This window comes from Oncorhynchus nerka, linkage group LG9b (genome assembly GCF_034236695.1).
Source record: "Oncorhynchus nerka isolate Pitt River linkage group LG9b, Oner_Uvic_2.0, whole genome shotgun sequence".
NCBI lineage: Eukaryota > Metazoa > Chordata > Actinopteri > Salmoniformes > Salmonidae > Oncorhynchus > Oncorhynchus nerka.
Window position 1 is genome coordinate 52,712,549 of NC_088424.1, and position 10,000 is coordinate 52,722,548.

A 10,000-nucleotide genomic window follows, 5' to 3' on the forward strand; every position below is an offset into this window, starting at 1 on the left:
GTCTTACCGTTGAGTAGTTCTATAATAGCAGGGATGATGTCTTACCGTTGAGTAGTTCTATGATAGCAGGGATGATGTCTTACCATTCAGTAGTTCTATAATAGCAGGGATGATGTCTTACCGTTGAGTAGTTCTATGATAGCAGGGATGATGTCTTACCATTCAGTAGTTCTATAATAGCAGGGATGATCTCTTACCATTCAGTAGTTCTATGATAGCAGGGATGATGCCTGTCTTACCATTCAGTAGTTCTATGATAGCAGGGATGATGCCTGTCTTACCGTTGAGTAGTTCTATGATAGCAGGGATGATGCCTGTCTTACCATTCAGTAGTTCAATGATAGCAGGGATGATGCCTGTCTTACCGTTGAGTAGTTCTATGATAGCAGGGATGATGCCTGTCTTACCATTCAGTAGTTCAATGATAGCAGGGATGATGCCTGTCTTACCGTTGAGTAGTTCTATGATAGCAGGGATGATGCCTGTCTTACCGTTGAGTAGTTCTATGATAGCAGGGATGATGTCTGTCTTACCGTTGAGTAGTTCTATGATAGCAGGGATGATGCCAGACTTGGCCAACATGGCGGCACAGCTGTCATCCATGGACACCGTCCCGATCATGATCACCACCTCTAGTATCAGGTCATCCTCTGCAGAGCCTGATGACAACACACAGAGGTCAGGGGTCAGGGGTTAGAGAGCCTGATGACAACACACAGAGGTCAGGTGTCAGGGGTTAGAGAGCCTGATGACAACACACAGAGGGCAGGGGTCAGGGGTTAGAGAGCCTAATGACAACACACAGAGGTCAGGGGTCAGAGAACCTGATGACAACACACAGAGGTCAGGGGTCAGAGAGCCTGATGACAACACACAGAGGTCAGGGGTCAGAGAGCCTGATGACAACACACAGAGTTCAGGTGTCAGGGGTTAGAGAGCCTGATGACAACACACAGAGGTCAGGGGTCAGAGAACCTGATGACAACACACAGAGGTCAGGGGTCAGAGAGCCTGATGACAACACACAGAGGTCAGGGGTCAGAGAACCTGATGACAACACACAGAGGTCAGGGGTCAGAGAGCCTGATGACAACACACAGAGGTCAGGGGTCAGAGAGCCTGATGACAACACACAGAGGTCAGGGGTCAGAGGGTACAAAATGTGAACTCCTGTTCTTCTTGTTTTCATAACTACAGTTTCTTTAGAACACCTTTAGAACACCTTTAGAACACCTTTAGAACACCTTTAGAACACCTTTAGAACACCTTTAGAAAACCTTTAGAACACCTTTAGAACACCTTTAGAACCCATTTAGAACACCTTTAGAACACCTCCTTATTCTCTCAGAAACTAAATTCACTCTTCTTCAGTGATGTAGTTACCTAGTTTGAGTCTCTTTCGCTCGCTCTTTCTATCCATTCAAATCAAATGAAAAGGGCTTTATTGGGAAACGTGTTTACAAAGCCAGTGGGAAAACAACAACAAACCAAAGTGAGAAGATACAGAGCAACGTCAACAAAAACAACAACAAACCAAAGTGAGAAGATACAGAGCAACGTCAACAAAAACAACAACAAACCAAAGTGAGAAGATACAGAGCAACGTCAACAAAAACAACAACAAACCAAAGTGAGAAGATACAAAACAACGTCAACAAAAACAACAACAAACCAAAGTGAGAAGATACAGAGCAACGTCAACAAAAACAACAACAAACCAAAGTGAGAAGATAGAGAGCAACGTCAACAAAAACAACAACAAACCAAAGTGAGAAGATACAGAGCAACGTCAACAAAAACCATGTAGAATCTAACGGTAAATATTGCACTGAAAAAGGCTTAAAAAAGATAAGACATTTCCAGAGTGCTATAATCAGCTATGGACGGTGTTTTAGCAATGTAGTGGGGGAAGATAAATAAACAGGTAAATATAGCTGGTATTTATGTTGTTTGATTAATAGATATGGGAGTTTATACGTGTTTGATTTGTTTTCAAATTCTTTGTGGTTCTGTGTGATCTGAGGTTATGAAAAGCCACCTGACATTTACTCCTGAGGTGCTGACCTGTTGCATCCTCTACAACCACTGTGATTATTATTATCTGACCCTGCTGGTCATCTATGAACCTTTGAACATCTTGGCCATGTTCTGTTATAATCTCCACCCGGCACACCCAGAAGAGGACTGGCCACCCCTCATAGCCTGGTTCCTCTCTACCTGGCACAGCCAGAAGAGGACTGGCCACCCCTCATAGCCTGGTTCCTCTCTACCTGGCACAGCCAGAAGAGGACTGGCCACCCCTCATAGCCTGGTTCCTCTCTACCCGGCACAGCCAGAAGAGGACTGGCCACCCCTCATAGCCTGGTTCCTCTCTACCTGGTACAGCCAGAAGAGGACTGGCCACCCCTCATAGCCTGGTTCCTCTCTACCCGGCACAGCCAGAAGAGGACTGGCCACCCCTCATAGCCTGGTTCCTCTCTACCTGGTACAGCCAGAAGAGGACTGGCCACCCTCATAGCCTGGTTCCTCTCACCGGCACAGCCAGAAGAGGACTGGCCACCAGAGCCTGGTCTTCTCTACCCGGCACAGCCAGAAGAGGACTGGCCACCCTCATAGCCTGGTTCCTCTCTACCCGGCACAGCCAGAAGAGGGACTGGCCACCCCATATGATTTATTCCTCTCTAGGTTTCTTCCTAGGTTTTATTCTTCCTATGGAGTTTTTCCTAGCCACCGTGCTTCTACACCTGCATTGCTTGCTGTTTGGGGTTTTAGGCTGGGTTTATGTACAGCACGTGCTGCACATCAGCTGATGTAAGAAGGGCTTTATAAATACAGTGTTTCTTGCGAAGTATTCTCTTCCGGCCCTGAACTTTGCGACATTTCAGGCTTCAAACATAAAGATATAAAACTGTATTTTTGTGAAGAATCAACAACAAGTGGGACACAATCATGAAGCGGAACGACATTTATTGATATTTCAAACTTTTTAACAAATCAAAACTGAAAAAAATTGGGCGTGCAAAATTATTGCGCTGTGATCTGAGGGAAGTAAACATTACACTCACAAAGTTCCAAAAGAATAAAGACATTTCAATTGTCATATTATGTGGAAATAGTTAAAGTACAAAAGGGAAAATAAATAAGCATAAATATGTGTTGTATTTATAATGGTGTTTGTTCTTCACTGGTTGACCTTTTCTTGGCAACAGGGTCACAAATCTTTACTGCTGTGATGGCACACTGTGGAATTTCACCCAGTAGATATGGGAGTTTATCAAAATTAGGTTTGTTTTCGAATTCTTTGTGGGTCTGTGTAATCTGAGGGAAATATGTATTTCTAATGTGGTCATACATTTGGCAGGAGGTTAGGAAGTGCAGCTCAGTGTCCACACTCTTTTTGTGGGCAGTGGACACATAGCCTGTCTTCTCTCGAGAGCCAGGTCTGCCAACGGCAGCCTCTCTCAATAGCAAGGCTATGTTCACTGAGTCTGTACATAGTTAAGGATGTTCTTACTTTTTTAGGGTCAGTCACAGTGGTCAGGTATTCTGCCACTGTGTATTCTTTGTTTAGGGCCAAATAGCATTCTAGTTTTTTGCTGATTCTTTCCAGTGTGTTAAATAGTTCTCTATTTGGTTTCTCATCATTTGGTTGGGTCTAATTATGTGGCTGTCCTGAGGCTTTGCGGGGTCTGTTTGTGTTTGTGAACAGAGCCCCAGAACCAGCTGGCTAAGGGTACTCTTCCTAGGTTCATCTCTCTGTAGGTGAGGGCTTTGTGGTGGAATGAGTGGGCACGCTTCCTCAAGGTGGTTATAGAATTCACTCACCTGGTTTGAGCCTATCTTTAAAAGTAAGGTACCAGGTTGTACTCCTTCAGCACCAGTTCCCCAGTCCAGATCAGCGATAGTGAGGTTAGCCAGGGTCCCCAGACACTCGATCACATACTCTTCGTTTTCATCAGGACTGATCTGGGCTGCCAGGTCTCTACATAGTCCTGGAGGAGACCATTCGGTTAGTAAGTCACTTAGCAACACCTCATTCATACAGTCTCTAAATATCTCTGCTGCGCCTCATGGGAACTAGATGCTTTTATATGGCTTCATTGCTGGGAGCTTCACAATGTGTTCTTCCTTAGTCTTTTCAACCAATCCAGTCACAACATCTCTTGATCAAGTCGTTCAAATCCAACATGAATTTAGTACTAACGATGAAGAGGTGTTTGGGTGGTCCGTGTGCTGAGAGATGCCAGTGTCATCTTCATCAGTAAAGGATCCTTCAGCTTCCAGAGCTCTCTTCATCAACATCTTCAGACCAGTACCTGAGGGAAGGAATCATTACTTTATTCAACAGCATGTGAAGTATTTATACTAATTAATTAATTTATGACACATGGAAGGTGACAATGACGAGTCTTGGACATATTTCTATTGTTCTTAGATCACCAGACCATCTCTGATACATATGTGGTCTGTACCTTCACAGCTGAGCTGTATAACTCATAGTGGACCTCCCTACCTTCACAGATGAGCCTTATAACTCATAGTGGTCCTCCCTACCTTCACAGCTGAGCTGTATAACTGATATTGGTCCTCCCTACCTTCACCGATGAGCTGTATAACTGATATTGGTCCTCCTACCTTCACAGCTGAGCTGTATAACTCATAGTGGACCTCCCTACCTTCACAGCTGAGCTGTGGTAACTCAGTGGTCCCCCTACCTTCACAGATGAGCTGTATAACTCATAGTGGTCCTCCCTACCTTCACAGATGAGCTGTATAACTTACAGTGGTCTTCCCTACCTTCACAGATGAGCTGTATAACTCACGGTGGTCCTCCCTACCTTCACAGATGAACTGTATAACTCACAGTGGTCCGCCCTACCTTCACAGATGAGCTGTATAACTCAGTGGTCCTCCCTACCTTCACAGCTGAGCTGTATAACTGATATTGGTCCTCCCTACCTTCACCGATGAGCTGTATAACTGATATTGGTCCTCCCTACCTTCACAGATGAGCTGTATAACTGATATTGGTCCTCCTACCTTCACAGCTGAGCTGTATAACTCATAGTGGACCTCCCTACCTTCACAGATGAGCTGTATAACTGATATTGGTCCTCCCTACCCATCACAGATGAGCTGTATAACTCATAGCGGGACCTCCCTAACTTCACAGCTGAGCTGTATAACTCATAGTGGACCACCCTACCATCACAGATGAGCTGTATAACTCATAGTGGACCACCCCTACCTTCACAGCTGAGCTGTATAACTCATAGTGGACCTCCCTACCCCTTCACAGCTGAGCTGTATAACTCAGTGGTCCTCCCTACCTTCACAGATGAGCTGTATAACTCATAGTGGTCCTCCTACCTTCACAGATGAGCTGTATAACTTACAGTGGTCTTCCCTACCTTCACAGATGAGCTGTATAACTCACGGTGGTCCTCCTACCTTCACAGATGAACTGTATAACTCACAATGGTCCCCTACCTTCACAGATGAGCTGTATAACTCACAGTGGTCCTCCCTACCTTCACAGATGAGCTGTATAACTCACAGCGGTCCTCCCTACCTTCACAGATGAGCTGTATAACTCACAGTGGTCTTCCCTACCTTCACAGCTGAGCTGTATAACTCACAGTGGTCCCCCCCTACCTTCACAGATGAGCTGTATAACTCAGTGGTCCCCCCTACCTTCACAGATGAGCTGTATAACTCACAGTGGTCCTCCCTACCTTCACAGATGAGCTGTATAACTCACAGTGGTCTTCCCTACCTTCACAGCTGAGCTGTATAACTCACAGTGGACCACCCTACCTTCACAGATGAGCTGTATAACTGATATTGGTCCTCCTTACCTTCACAGCTGAGCTGTATAACTCACAGTGGTCCTCCCTACCTTCACAGATGAGCTGTATAACTCACAGTGGACCACCCTACCTTCACAGATGAGCTGTATAACTGATATTGGTCCTCCCTACCTTCACAGATGAGCTGTATAACTGATATTGGTCCTCCCTACCTTTCAGCTGAGCTGTATAACTCATAGTGGACCTCCCTACCTTCACAGATGAGCTGTATAACTGATATTGGTCCTCCTTACCTTCACAGCTGAGCTATATAACTCACAGTGGTCCTCCCTACCTTCACAGATGAGCTGAGCGTTCTTCTTGTTAGCTGCCAGGTTGATACAGAAGGAGATGAGATCCTCTCCTCACCGTGCATCTTCATCAACTGGTGAGTCAACACAGAGCACTAAGTTAGCATGTTAGCAATAGATACTGAACAAACAACATCTTCCATCAACTGGTGAGTCAACACAGAGCACTAAGTTAGCATGTTAGCAATAGATACACTGAACAAACAACATCTTCATCAACTGGTGAGTCAACACAGAGCACTAAGTTAGCATGTTAGCAATAGATACACTGAACAAACAACATCTTCTGGTGATCAGAGCAGTAAGTTAGCATGTTAGCAATAGTCAACACAGAGTCAACACTAAGTTAGCATGTTAGCAATAGATACACTGAACAAAACAACATCTTCATCAACTGGTGAGTCAACACAGAGCAGTAAGTTAGCATGTTAGCAATAGATACACTGAACAAACAACATCTTCATCAACTGGTGAGTCAACACAGAGCAGTAAGTTAGCATGTTAGCAATAGATACACTGAACAAACAACATCTTCATCAACTGGTGAGTCAACACAGAGCAGTAAGTTAGCATGTTAGCAATAGATACACTGAACAAACAATCTTATCAAAGTCAACACAACATGTAAAGCATGTTGCAATAGTCCAACATCTTCATCAACTGGTGATCAACACAGAGCAGAGTTAGAAATAATAACTGAACAACAATATAAACACAACAGACATTTTCATGAGTTGAAATAAAGACACCAGACACAAAAAAAGCTTATTTCTATCTAATTTGGTCCACAAATTTGTTTACATCCCTGTCAGTGAGCATTTCCTTTGCCAAGATAATCCATCTACCTGACAGCTGATTAAACAGCATGATCATTACACGGTACACCTTGTGCCGGGACAATAAAAGTGCCACTTAAAAATAATAATAAATAAAAGCAACACCAGAAACCCTAGACCCACTCCAATTTGAATACCACCCCAAAGATTCTGACAGATTATCTCTATTGTACTCCCACACTGCCCTTTCCACCTGGACAAAAGGAACACCCATGTGAGAATGCTGTTCATTGACTACAGCTCAGCGTTCAACACCATAGTGCCCACAAAGCTCATCACTAAGCTGAGGACTCTGGGACTAAACACCTCCCTCTGCACTGGATCCTGGACTTCCTGACGGGCCGCCCCCATGTGATAAGGGGGTAGGTAACAACAATTCCGCCCACGCTGATCTCAACACTGGGGCCCCTCAGGGTTGTGTACTTAGTCCCCCCTGTACTCCCTGTTCACTCATGACTGCGTGGCTGGGCACGGCTCAACGCCATCATTAAGTTTGCCGATGACACAGCGGTGGTAGGCCTGATCACCGACAACGATGATACAGCCTATAGGGGAGGAGGTCAGAGAACTGGCAGTGTGGTGCCATGACAACAACTCTCCTTTCATGTGAGCAAGACTAAGGAGCTGATTGTGGACTACAGGAAAAGGGAGGGCCGAACAGGCCCCATTCTCATCGACGGGGCTGCAGTGGAGCGGGTTGAAGGCTTCAAGTTCTGGTGTCCACATCACCAACAAACTAACATGGTCCTTGGTGTCCACATCACCAACAAACTAACATGGTCCTTGGTGTTCACATACTAACAAACTAACATGGTCCTTGGCGTCCCACATCACCAACAAACTAACATGGTCCTTGGTGTCCACATCACTAACAAATAACATGGTCCTTGGCGTCCACATCACCAGCAAACTAATATGGTCCTTGGTGTCCACATCACTAACAAACTAATATGGTCCTTGGTGTCCACATCACCAACAAATTCAATATATGGTCCTTGGGTTCATATCACCAACAAATAACATGGTCTCTGTGTCCACATCACCAACAAATTAACATTATACCTTCATTTCAACAAGGAACACAGACTGAGACCAAGGTCTCTTTTTACAGCTGGGCCCTGCGTATACATGTTTACACATACTTTCTCTCTGCTACCGCACGGCAAGCGGTACCAAAGGGTCAAGTCTATGTCCAAGAGGTTTCTAAACAGCTTCTACCACCATAAGACTCTGAACATCTCATCAAACGGCTACCAGACTATTTGCCTGGACCCCCCTCTTTTTGCGCTGCTGCTACTATTTGCCTTGACCCCCTCCCCTTTAACGCTGCTGCTACTATTTGCCTTGACCCCCCTTTAACGCTGCTACTACTATTTGCCTTGACCCCCTTTAACGCTGCTGCTACTGTTTGCCCTTGACCCCCCTCCCCTTTAACGCTGCTGCTACTATTTGCCTGGACCCCCCCCTCCCTTTAACGCTGCTGCCACTATTTGCCTTGACCCCCCTCCCCTTTAACGCTGCTGCTACTATTTGCCCTGGACCCCCTCCTTTTACGCTGCTGCTACTATTTGCCTTGACCCCCTCCCTTTAACGCTGCTGCTACTATTGCCTTGACCCCCCCTCCCCTTTAACGCTGCTGCTACTATTTGCCTGGACCCTCCTTTACGCTGCTGCTACTATTTGCCTGGACCCCCTCCCTTTAACGCTGCTGCTACTATTTGCCTTGACCCCCCTCCCTTTACGCTGCTGCTACTCTGTTATTATCTAGTCACTTTAATAACTCTACCGAGGTACATATTGTCCATATTACCTCCAATTACCTCGACCTACCAGTACCCCCTGTATATAGCCTCCACATTGACTCTGTACCGTAACACCTGTATATAGCCTCCACATTGACTCTGTACGTAATACCCTGTATATAGCCTCCACATTGACTCTGTACCAGTACCCCCTGTATATAGCTCTCCACATTGACTCTGTACCGTAACACCCTGTATATAGCCTCCACATTGACTTTGTACTGTACCTGTATATAGCCTCCACATTGACTCTGTACCGTAATACCCTGTATATAGCCTCCCACATTGACCCTCTGTACCAGTACCCCCTGTATATAGCCTCCACATTGACTCTGTACGGTACCCCCTGTATATAGCCTCCACATTGACTCTGTACTGGTACCCCTGTCTATATAGCCTCCACATTGACTCTGTACCGGTACCCCCTGTCTTGTATAGCCTCCACATTGACTCTGTACCGGTGCCCCCTGTATATAGCCTCGCATTGTTATTTCTCTTTAATTATTTGTTACTTATTTTTTGGGGGTATTTTTCTTAAAACTGCATTGTTGGTTAAGGTTGTTGTATTGTTGTATTCGACATATGTGACAAATAACACTGTTGTTGGTGCTGATCTAGGATCAGGTGTTGTACCTGTGGGATGCAGTCGGTGTAGGCGAACATGGACTTGATCTGATCTAGGATCAGGTGTTGTACCTGTGGGATGCAGTCGGTGTAGGCGAACATGGACTTGATCTGATCTAGATCAGGTGTTGTACTGTTACCTGTGGGATGCAGTCGGTGTAGGCGAACATGGACTTGATCTGATCTAGGATCAGGTGTTGTACTGTTACCTGTGGGATGCAGTCGGTGTAGGCGAACATGGACTTGATCTGATCTAGGATCAGGTGTTGTACTGTTACCTGTGGGATGCAGTCGGTGTAGGCGAACATGGACTTGATCTGATCTAGGATCAGGTGTTGTACTGTTACCTGTGGGATGCAGTCGGTGTAGGCGAACATGGACTTGATTTGGATCTAGGGATCAGGTGTTGTACTGTTACCTGTGGGATGCAGTCGGGTAGGGGCGAACATGGACTTGAACCTGTCATCAACACTGATGTGGTACAGGATACACATGGCCATCTGCTTGTGGTTCTCGTCACCTGACAGAAGGAACACATTACTACACATTAAAACCAGCTCAAATCTGATTACATTACA

The 10,000-nt window shown here is 45.5% G+C and overlaps 1 pseudogene; it reads right to left on the bottom strand.

Moving 5' to 3' along the window:
• Positions 1-171: 171 nt before the first annotated feature.
• Positions 172-10,000, bottom strand: part of LOC115127992 (kinesin-associated protein 3-like) — a 45,650-nt pseudogene continuing 35,821 nt past the window's right edge.